The following is an 11,452-nucleotide window of genomic DNA, read 5'->3' as shown; positions in this document are numbered from 1 at the left end:
TTGTGATTCTTCAAACATTTGAAAATCTTCCAAAACTTCAAAAAAATACAGTACATACAATATGCAAAATAGTAAAAAATATTAGAATGATATACAATCAATACTGAACCTCGGAATTAGATAATTTAGTCAGATAATATAAATTAAAGTTTCAAAGGAGAAAAATCACAGAAGAAACAAAATTCACAACATACAATGTAATGCTCTTCTCAAAATAAAATACTCTGTCATCTTGATATACAAAACTGATATATTTTATAGAACACATTATCAACGGTAAATTTTAAAAATACTCTGTTCATGCAACGATAAATTTATTAAAACGGCTACTTTTTAAAATATGTATATGAGATAACAACAGCAAATTGTTAAAAGACTCTGTCCATCCAACGGTAAATTTACTGAAACAACTAATTTTAAAATATTTATATAAAAAATAACAATTTGAATTATATTTTCAATGAAATTGAAATTTATATCACCCTTCAAATTATTTCAAATTATTCCAAGTCCACAAAATAAGCTATCTAAAAATAAACCTATCTGAAATTCTACCTGTTCAAACCAAACCTGTTGAAAGCAGTTGAAACCTACCATTCCCATGCTTAGACCGGGCGACCGGATGGTCAACCAGCCGGTCGGTTCATCAACAATGCTCAGGCCACGGACCAGTTCAAACCCGTCACAGTCCAAACCCGTCGCATAACCGGTCAACCGGCCGGGCAACCGGCCGGTTGACCGGTGTACCTCTTTCAACGGTCAGTAACAGTGATATGGTAAAATCCATAACTTGTTCTCAATTTGATACTTTTTTTGCTGAATTCTCATTTTGATATTCATTTGGTGCAACGGTTGGAGCATAAAAAAGTGCCTTTTTCATCAAAATTTGAATCTGATGTCAATTTTGGTTCACCGTTGGAGATGGTCTTAATAGAATCCCGTTAAGTAGCTCGAAAAATCGTAGCTCGAGATCATTTTGGTACCTTTTTTTTTTTTCTTTTTCTTTTCTTCTTCCTTCCCCATCTCTTTTTCCTTCCGGTCGGCCAACAGTCTAAAAAAAAGAAGAAGGAAGAAGAGAAAAGAACTCAACTCTTTTGCTCTGCTCAATTGTTGTGTTGTGAACCCACACATTTCATTTCAAAAAGTGAAAAAAAAAATGAAAAAAAAAGAACAGAGAGTAGAGAGAGGAGCACCGACTCTATGTTTTCTCTTTGAAACAGAAAGAAGAAGGAGAAAAGAAGGAGAAGAGGAAGAAGAAAAAAAGAGAGGGGAAACAGAGAGAGAGAGAGATACACAGATCTATGTGTGTATACAGAGATCTGTGTACACACATAAAGGAAGGTCGCAATAGGCGACGGTGACAGTGATGACGACACCGGTGGGTGGAGAGAGTTCTGGCGCTCTCTTCCCCTTTCCTCTTCTCTTTCTTCTCTCTTTCTCCCTCTTTTTTTTCTCACATCTCTTGAGAAAAAAAAAAAAAAATCGAAACCGAAACCGAAACGGCGTCGCTTTGATATTCGGGCACACGAGGCTCCAAAATTCCGAAGCTTTTTTCCTCTTAGTAATAATCATTTTAGTTGCATTTACATATCAAATCATGCGAATTTCTGATTAGAAAGAAATAATAATAATCTCATGCAAGTAGGGAATGTAGGCATGGAATGGGCAAAGGTTCATCAAGAGTGTGCAATGTTTGACACAGCTACTTACTTGGGACGGAAATTTTCACTTCATATTTCATTTTCTTAAATTTCTCAACCTCCCCCCACTTAAATCTGTCAACCCAGTCCCAAAATCAGCAAATTTCTCGTTTATTGTCAATCAAAAAGAAAAAAAAAAAAAATTATTGGATTACCGTTGGTCACTGCATATGCTGAAAATCGAAGAAGCCCGTAAATTGTTCGATGAAATGCCAGAACGAAGTGTTGCGCATCTTGAGATGCGGAATTTGCGAAGCCAGTGAATGGTTTTGGCAAATGCCTAAGGGAATTTTTCGTTGGTTTCTGGGTACTTGAAGACGTGTGATTTAGAAGAAGCCATTCGGGATTTTGAAGGTATGGTGGAGAAAGATGTTTCTTGGAGCTCAATGGTTAATGGGTAGGGATGCTAGAGACCTGTTTGATAGGATGTCTGAGAGAAATGTGATTGATTGTGCTGCAGTGATAAATGGGTGTTTCAATATGCAGAATTTCAAAGATGGGTTTGAATTTTTATTAGAAATGAGACTGGAAGATGAGTGTAAAAATTAATTCTACTACACTGATCATAATACAAGTCATCTTTGTACTGGGTGTTGTTGAATTTCTCTTTTGAACTAATGGGAGACTGCTTGGGCTGATCATGAGTTTTGGCTTAGACCAGAGTTTCTTTGAGGCTGTGATTTCTATAAATTTATACTCTGGACCAGGGGAGTGAAATGAAAAATTAATGGAAAGGTTGCAATACTTTCAGATGGACGATGGCTCAGTAGTTGGCAGTATCAAAGGACTCAAAGATTTCTGTCCTTCACTCTTCTTACTCTCCAGGAAGTAGTAGCAGGCTAGAAGCTTATTCATGTTTTGATGAACTTGGTGTTCAAAGAATTCCTTGGAGGCTTTTTGTCTCTGATCTTTCTTGAATGGAAAATTTGGGTGGGTGAAATGTTGAAAGGGATGGAAATGGGACGAAGGACAATAGACCATAAGCTGTGGGAGGATGATTTGATGCATGTCTGGTCAAATCCCATACCAAATGTTCTTGTCTTCACACTTCGAGTAAACCTACTACTGAAAACAACACTCGTGCCCAGTGTTTTGACATCTTATTTGACATGTTCTCTTTCTCCTACAGTCAGCTCTGCAGTTAGCAATATTCAACAACTGCCTCGACTATATCATAATTATTGTCAATCACAGCCGGACAAGATCTTGTGGTCCCTTGAACTCTGTGTGTTTTGTAGCACTTAGGTATGTTCTCTGGTTGTACTTTTGTTTTTTTGACTTCATGGCTCAGATTTTGTTACTTACAGAATTATTGAAGAAAATATTTAAACTTAAAAAATGCTTTATGTTCTGAAGTTAACTCTCCTCTATATTTTTTTTTCGTCCGCTAAAAAAAAAAGCATACTTTCTGTTTTTGTTTGTCTTTTATAATTTTATTGGTCAATTGGTCTCCAGTTCCCCTAACAACAATGCAAAAATGGATTTATTCCTATTAAAATGCTTCATGTTTATCTTTCTATCATTATGTGTTTGTACACACATATATACTAGACTAGATTTTGTATTTGTGTTCATTGAATTATATGAGTTGATGTCATATGCTTGTCATGCCCTAAACTACTAGTCAGTACTCTTATGGCATGTTTGATTGGAAGGATTAAAGCATAGGATTGGGATTATTAATCCGTGGGCCCAATCATCCTATGTTTGTTTTGACATTTTAGTTTAGGATTATTAATCCAATGGATAATTAATCCAACAAATTTGTAGGATTATTAGTAATGGGGTAGGGGTGGGATAACTAATACCACACTAATTTAATATGATTATTAATACCTCACTATTAGTGTTGTGAATCAAACATGGCCTTAGAGGTTAGAATAGGGAAGATTAACATTCCTAGTCCATTGCTAATATGTAGTATATTGTTATAAGTACAGTATGAGGTGGAATTGAGTATGCTTTGAGAGTGTTAATATTGTGTTCATGGTCTTTTTCTCATGCATATCCTCCATAGCCAAGCCTGCATGCCAGTTTGGTCCGGCATGGCTCCCATCTCTTAGTTACAAGATTAGTACAAGAATATGTATCATAGTGTTAAATGACTCAAATTGGCTTGTACATGGTACTTCTTAAGTTACAAATTTGAACATTGAATTTATTTGAAACACAAATGTAAACATGACCGGAGAGTCCAGAAGTAAGGTATGCGAATACATTAGAAACCGTGCTGCGAAAAGCCTGATGTGAAAACTATAGACAGATAAAAAAAACAACTTGATCCTGATGGTTATGAAACTTTGCTTCAGCATCAACCAGCATAGCCCCCTCCACAGCCATCACCTCCACCACAACCGCCACCACTATCACCACCATTGCCGCCACCACCACTATCACCACCACCTCCACCTCTACCTACCACTATCACCACCACCTCCACCTCCACCTCTACCTCCACCTCCAACCCCAACCCCACCACTATCACCACCACCTCCACCGCCACCACTATCACCATCGCCACAACTACTGACAACAACTTCTATAGCAACTACAACAACACCAACTCCCAAAATAACCATACTTCCATCTTTGGCACCATTGCTTGTGGTTTTTTCAACTCTTTCATTATCACCATAAGCTTTTCGTGGTGGTATAACCTTGGAATGCTTAGTTTCTCTCTTTCTGCGGCCTTCTTTGCAGATGCAGAACAAAACCATAACTACAGGGACCATAGAACCACAGACTATGAGCTCAATAGCCAATGCTTTGGTCTTCCTTAGGACTTCACATCTGGGAAATCCATGGCCTCAACTTATATATATGTGCAGATAGCATAAGCCAATGGATGCATTTGCGATTTTCTAATTGGGATGTTCTTTCGGGGAAGTTTATAGTCAACATTATGGAAGTGCAAGGAAGTTATTCTAGTTGACTTTTGGTACCTAAGTGGCTAAGAAGCACGGACATGGGCACGTGACACGACATTGACACACAGACATGGTAATTTTCAAAAAATGCAAGACACGCCACATGGGGGACACGCACAGAATATATAATTTTATATATTTATTATTAATCATATATATGAACATATCATTCTAAGACAATAAATAAATACAATATAACACTAACTTCTATAAATTGACATTATTTTTTTTTATCATTTTATTCTAAGTTATTTTGTTCAAACTTACAATTAGGTTCGTGTGTGTCTAGTCAATGGACACGCATGTCCTCCAAGTGTCCAAAGAGTGTCCGAGTCTAAATTCTTTTTAAAAAATTAGGACACGTTTGGATGAGTGTTGGATACGTGTCGGGAGAGTGTCCAATGAGTGTCGGTGTCCAACACGGACATGACACAGATACGCCATCTTTTTAGAAGTGTCCGTGCTTCTTGGTTATGTGGATTAATTTTAAATTTCTGTGAGCTCAACCCGCCAACAACTTATCAAGACTTCTTGTAGATGAAGACTTGCTCAAAGCAATGATTTTGTTGAGTGGGAAAGATAAGGAAATGCGGCATTTTTTACTGTGATAGGCCACCTACACAGTGTTTACACATTTAGGCCGTGTTTTTTTGGGATAGAATTAGGGACATAAGTAATATCACGGGCCCTATATTATATTTAGTATGAAATTGTTTGGTTAGAGTGGGATAAAATATGATGTAAGACTTGAAAGATTATTTTTGACCATTGGATGGGGGATGGAAAATAGTTTAGATGGGGACTAACTTATCCCAGCGGATGGGATTCAATTGTTTCTCATATGGGAGGAATAATAGTCTCATTTGGACTAGCAATCCAGCCAAACATACGCTGGACTAAGGGGAATGAGTAACAAAATTTGACAATATGAACCCCATAAGTTCCTTAGTCTAATCCACTCTAATCTCTTCAAACAAATGCACCCTTAAAAGTGGAATCAGGCTGCATGTTTTTCAATCTGCAAGAAGACCAATTAAAGTCAGGATAGGGTGCCCATCAAAATTTAAAAAATGTCAGGATAGGGTGCCTAATTAAATCCAGCTGCCATTAAATTCTGATGAAATAATTTTGTCAGCCTTCTTATTTGTGTCCTGAAACTAGTGTGGTTGTAAATTTGTAATGCTTAATTTGCTTTGGAGAAAAATATTTTTCATATCTTTTGGTATTTGGTATGATGTAAATCTAAAGTCTAACGGAAAACATTTATTGTGATTAATGGGAGAGGAGCGAATTTAGGTGAAAAATGTTTTCTAATTTTTAAAGGCAGAAGAGTTTCTTCAAACAGTCTTACCAAATTCACCGCTACTGTTTGTCACTATCATCACCTCCGTTGCCGCCACCACACCACCATCACCAACTGCTAGCACCATCATTTTTGGAATGGACCGGTTACTTTACTTGTGTAATTGACTGTATAAAATTAGTAACCAAAGTATGCCCCAATTTATGTAAATAGTGGCTTCAATCCAGGTCAAATCTTATGGACTAAAAGGTATGTTAATTCAGAGGTCAAGTCTCAAATTAATTCAAGGAATTTGAGTTGTGATAATTAAATTAAAATCTAGAATTAAAATTAAATTAAATTGAACCTAACCAAAGCTAAATTGTGTTTCAAAAGCTGAGGACTTAGGGTTTCAAATCCACCCTAACTTCATAAATTTGATTCATGTATCGATTTTAGGATTTAATTGATTAATTTGATCATGACCTGGTTATGACAACAACCTCTAATGGTGTCGTCAAGGGGATTACGTAATCGACAATTGGGTATAACCTATCTTTGTTGAGCACAAGATGTCATTACAAAAAATTACGGTTTTAGGCACCAAAATTTAGGGACAATTTTTTTTTGGTACCAAATATTTTTGTTGCAAAAAGTGTCATTATTATACTTTTAGCAATAAAAATTAGAAATTAGTGGTGAATTATTATCCTCTCAGGACAAAATTTTTTGTCTCAAAAAATAAACCATTTTTAGACCAAATTATTTTGTCCCTAAAAGTCTATTTATTAGTGACATTTTCAAAATTTTGTTGCTAAAAGCCTTGTTTTTAACTTTTCGGGACGACCTTTCAGCGACTATCCTCGTGACGATGGAAATTGGTTCCTAAATATCTTCTGTAATAAAATTTTCAGTTTTAGAGACCAAAACATTTACTCTAAAACCCGTATATGTTGTAGTGCGTCTACAACCAGTTTGAGTGTAACTCATCTAAACTGAGCATATTTTATCTCAATTCTCAATCACATGTACAAATAAAACCATTGTATTCCCAAGCATTCAAAATCACAGAAATCAAATATGAACTCTGCGAGATTGGAAACAATAAACTTCATTGAATATAATAGCCCTCAAGGTCGTGTAACTTTACCTCCAGTGTTTTGATACCTCATTTGCCATCAGCTTCTGCAGTCAGCAATATTCAACAACTGCCTCGACTACAATCTCTGTATTGTCACGCTCAGGTATGTTCTCTGATTGTCTCAGTAGGCATTGGGTTCATGACTTCATGTCTCAGATTTTGTTAATTTCTTGTACAGTAGTATCAATTATAGAATTAAAACTTAATGCTGTTTGTAATTTACTTTTGCTTTTGGTTGTGTTTTGGTGGTCAATTTATCTTGAGTTCCGCTAACAACAATTTAACAATAGATTTATGCTTACCAAAATGCTATTACCCTGTCAAAATAATAGAAATATATGAAACTCCATGCTTAAGGACTGATATTTTTATCTTTCTATCATGGGATTACCTTGCTTATGCTTGTAATATCAGTTCTCAGTCTGATATAAAGAAGCAAGGAAAGGTGTACATATACATATGTACTAGATTTTGTATTTCATCTCATTGAATTGTATCGGTTGATGTTTTTTACTTGTTCTGCCCTAAACTACTAGTTGGTACTCAAAAGGTGGTGGTGGCTTTCTATCACCGAGTGCATGTAATCTCTTCAGTTACATGTTAGACTAGGGAAGAGTACCATTCCTAGTCCGTTGCTAATACACATGTAACATGGAGTATGTTGTTATTAGTGAAGTATGGGGTGGAATTGAGTAAGCTTTGGGAATGTCAATATTGCGTGCATCTTTTTCTCATGATAGATATTTAGATAAACATGTTAATCCATAGCTAAGGTTGCATGATAATTTGGAGCCAACATGTTAAAAATTAATACTAAAATAGAAATCATAGTAAAAAGGGCTAAATTGCCTTGTATATAATACTTCTTAAGTTGAATAGAATGCTACATAGGTACAAAATCCAATAACAAATGATACAACTTTGAATTTGGAATTTATTTGAAACACAATGGTTATGGAATTTGTCCTCAGCATCCCCCACCACACCCTCCTCCTCCTCCACAACCTCCACCACCACCACACCCGCCACCACCACAGCCTCCTCCACCCCCGCTACTACTGACAACCGCTGCTGTAGTAACTACAGCAGCAGTAGCTCCCAAAATGACCATACTGCCATCTCTTGTGGCACTGCTTTTGGTTTTTGCACCTCTTTTAACGTCACCATACACTTTTCGCGGTGGAGGAGGGGTTGTTGCACTCGGTCGGACATTGAAACGCTTAGTTTCTTTCTTTCTGTGGCCTCCCTTGAAAATGCACCCGCACAAAGCCATAGCTAAAACAAAGCAACCTCAGAAACAATCACAGAACCGCAAACTGTGAACGTAATAGCCTACCTTTTCGTCTTGCTTAGGAATTCACATCTGGGATATTTATAGCCTCATCTTATATATATGCACAGATAGCGTAAGCTAGCCGTTGCAATTGCAATTTGGTAATTGAATGTTCTTTCAAGGGAAGTTTACAGTTATCAATGTTGGAATTGGGAAGGAAGTTTTTTTGGTTGACTTTTGGTTGCTTCTTGATTAATTTTCAGTTTCCTCAGCCCACCAACACGGTAAGACTAGACGTAGATGAAGACTTGCTCAAAGCTAATTGGATGTAGTTGAGCAGAAAAGATCAGGAAATGAGGCATTTTTTTGAGTGTGATAGGGCCGGGCCTTACATTGTTTTGAGTGTGATAAGTATCTTATCCATTCAGACAAGATACTTAGAAAATAAAATCATTTGTTTTTTCTTTTCTCAGTTTTTATACCAAACAGACTAATGAAATAAATTTGGCAAGCTTCTCATAATTTTTTTTCTGACGTGTCCTGAAATTAGTATGATTGTAACGTTGTGTTTGTTTCGATGGAAAACGCTTTTGGAGTATTTTGAGAAACGATTAAAATTAATTTTTTTTGTTTTTTTTTAAAAAAAAATATGTAAAAATTGTGAGAGATTGTGTGATTTAAAATGAGTTAAAAATTGGGAAATGGCTTTTAATCCACTTCTCAAAAAAGGTTTGTATTCGTCACCTTAATGTTGAAAGTTTTGAAAGGCAATAAAAAATTTATTAAGCCTAAGATAAATGATTGTTTTGGGAAGTTGATTGAATATTAATTTTTTAGTTTTTTTTTGATATTTTTTTTTAAAATATGTAAAAAAAATAAAAAAATAATATGACTCAAAAATAAGTTAACAGTTATTTTTTAACTAAAAGTTTTCAAATTGAACCAAAATAATTGCTGTAAGGTTGTTGATAACCCAACTCCAATGGGAATGGGTAGTTTGGGTATTAACTAGGACCCTCGTTTTGAACGAATCTAAGAATTCGGAGGTCAAACATGACAGCCCATTTGAATGGAGAGATTTCTGGGGGCTATGGGTGTTAAAAAATTTTTTGTTTAATTTGATTTTTATTAATTTCGATTTTAAAATTTTTATAATTTTGAATTATATTTGTTTATCATTTTAAATATTTCTATTTGCAAAAGCAAAATTGTAAACGCCAACAAGATTCAAACACCATGTCTATGAAATTGACAAGCTTCAACAAAAATACGACTCAACTCAACTACGGTAATCATTGTTATTTTGTTTTCTATTTTAAAATTAGCAGTTGACCCGTATGTGTTATTTTTTCAAAAAATATATTTGATGGTATGACGTGTATGTTATAAAAAAAAATTTAAATTTTAATTTAAAATTAAAATTAAAGTACGATTTTAGTTATTTATTTTGATAATATCGACGCTATTATTCTATAAAAATGTTACTTGAATACTTATATACATTAATTTTAGTTAAATTATTTGTATATTTTGATCATTCTAGTTGTATCGTATTATAAAATTGTAATTATTATATAATAATTTTGTGTGATATATTAAATTATAAGATAGTAAAATAATACTTATTTTAATATTAACAACAATAATTAAATTAGAAGAGGAATTAATAATATAAAATTAAAAGTAATTCTATAAATATGTGGTAGTTGGATTATCATATAATGATTTTATATGATATATATATTAAATTATAAGATTGTAAAATAAATACTCTTGTCTTTGATAGAGTCGAGTGCAGAAGAAGGATTTATGTGGTCGATCCCATTTAATGAGACTTAGGGATTGTTTGGGGTGTCCTAAATAAGTGCACTTTTTGATTTTTTGGATTAAAAAGTTGAGGAAAAAAATATGATTGTTTGGATAATTTTTTGACTTTTTATGAAAACAACACTGATCCAGACTCCCAGTTGGGGGTGACCCCGCCACCCCCATATACACGTGGGGGTCAAAGAGAGGAAGAAAAAAAAAAATTGGACCAATCAGCACCCATTGGGGATGCTGGGGGTCTCCCTCAGTGGGGGTCTCTTCAATTTTCCTTACGAAAAGATGTGTATTAAAAATTGTATAACTTAAGGTATAGGGGAAGATTAGAATAAAATAGGCTGTACGGTGGGATGAAGTAATGGATAGTGTGAAAGGTATAGGCTAAGAGATGATTCCTTTCTTTTCGGGCATTGAATGGACTGTGCTGTTCGGCCCGTGAGGGCCCACCATGGGTTATGTTTTGCTAATCGGAACCGTTCAATGTGTAGAACTCGTCGAGTACTATATGCTTCGAAAAAATCACATTGATCAGATATTGATAGTTATCTGACCGGATTAATTTTTTTTCAACCGTTAACTATAACACTATCTATTTTTTATACAAAACTGATTTGATCATGTAATTAGCGATATCCGATCAACGTGATTTTTTATAAACGTATAGTACTCGACGAGTTGTACACATTAAACGGTTCAAATTATCAAAATGGGACCCGTGATGGGCCCTCATGGGCCGAACAGCACCGTGTTGTTTGTGCACTCCACCTGTGCAATTTTCCCAAAAAGTCAGCTCGTGCCTGTGGGACATCAGTTCAATTTGTAATAATTTTGTATAAAATTAATTTTTTATAATGAATAGTGATAACTTTTAACTTTTTTAGTAACTTTTTGACTTTTTAAATTTTTTTAAGGATCCCCAACCAGGCCTTAAGGCGTGGTTTGGTTGGTTGGTTTGTAAAATAAGCACTCTTAATTAAATGAAAATATCAACTAGATAAAATAAATTCAACAACAACTAATTAAGAAAAAATTTCATAACATCTAAACCCAAAAGAAAAAATAAAGGAGTATTTACATGCAAGTCTTAATTTATGAATTTATACTCCATTAAGTCCTAACTAAGATTTTTTAGACTTTCAAGTTCCATTAAATTTTTAATAGTCGGAATTGCCCTTCAAATAATAACTGTTCATCATTTATGATTATCTATAAAGGAACATAATGATTTGACATTTATTTTGATTTTCAAATTTTAAAATATCAACATTCAAATTGAAAAAACTAAAAAAATTATATCGATAAAGG

General features: G+C 34.6%; 1 long non-coding RNA gene across 1 annotated transcript; it reads left to right on the top strand.

Moving 5' to 3' along the window:
• Positions 1-2,451: 2,451 nt before the first annotated feature.
• LOC114302142 (uncharacterized) lies at positions 2,452-8,845 on the top strand. The gene is made up of 3 exons (XR_003643303.2): positions 2,452-2,945; positions 7,092-7,153; positions 8,587-8,845. It is a non-coding gene; the product is annotated as an uncharacterized LOC114302142 (long non-coding RNA).
• Positions 8,846-11,452: the final 2,607 nt, after the last annotated feature.

Source organism: Camellia sinensis, chromosome 8, assembly GCF_055761805.1.
Source record: "Camellia sinensis isolate YWXY chromosome 8, ASM5576180v1, whole genome shotgun sequence".
NCBI classification, from domain to species: Eukaryota; Viridiplantae; Streptophyta; class Magnoliopsida; order Ericales; family Theaceae; genus Camellia; species Camellia sinensis.
This window is presented reverse-complemented; position numbering and strand designations above follow the sequence as displayed.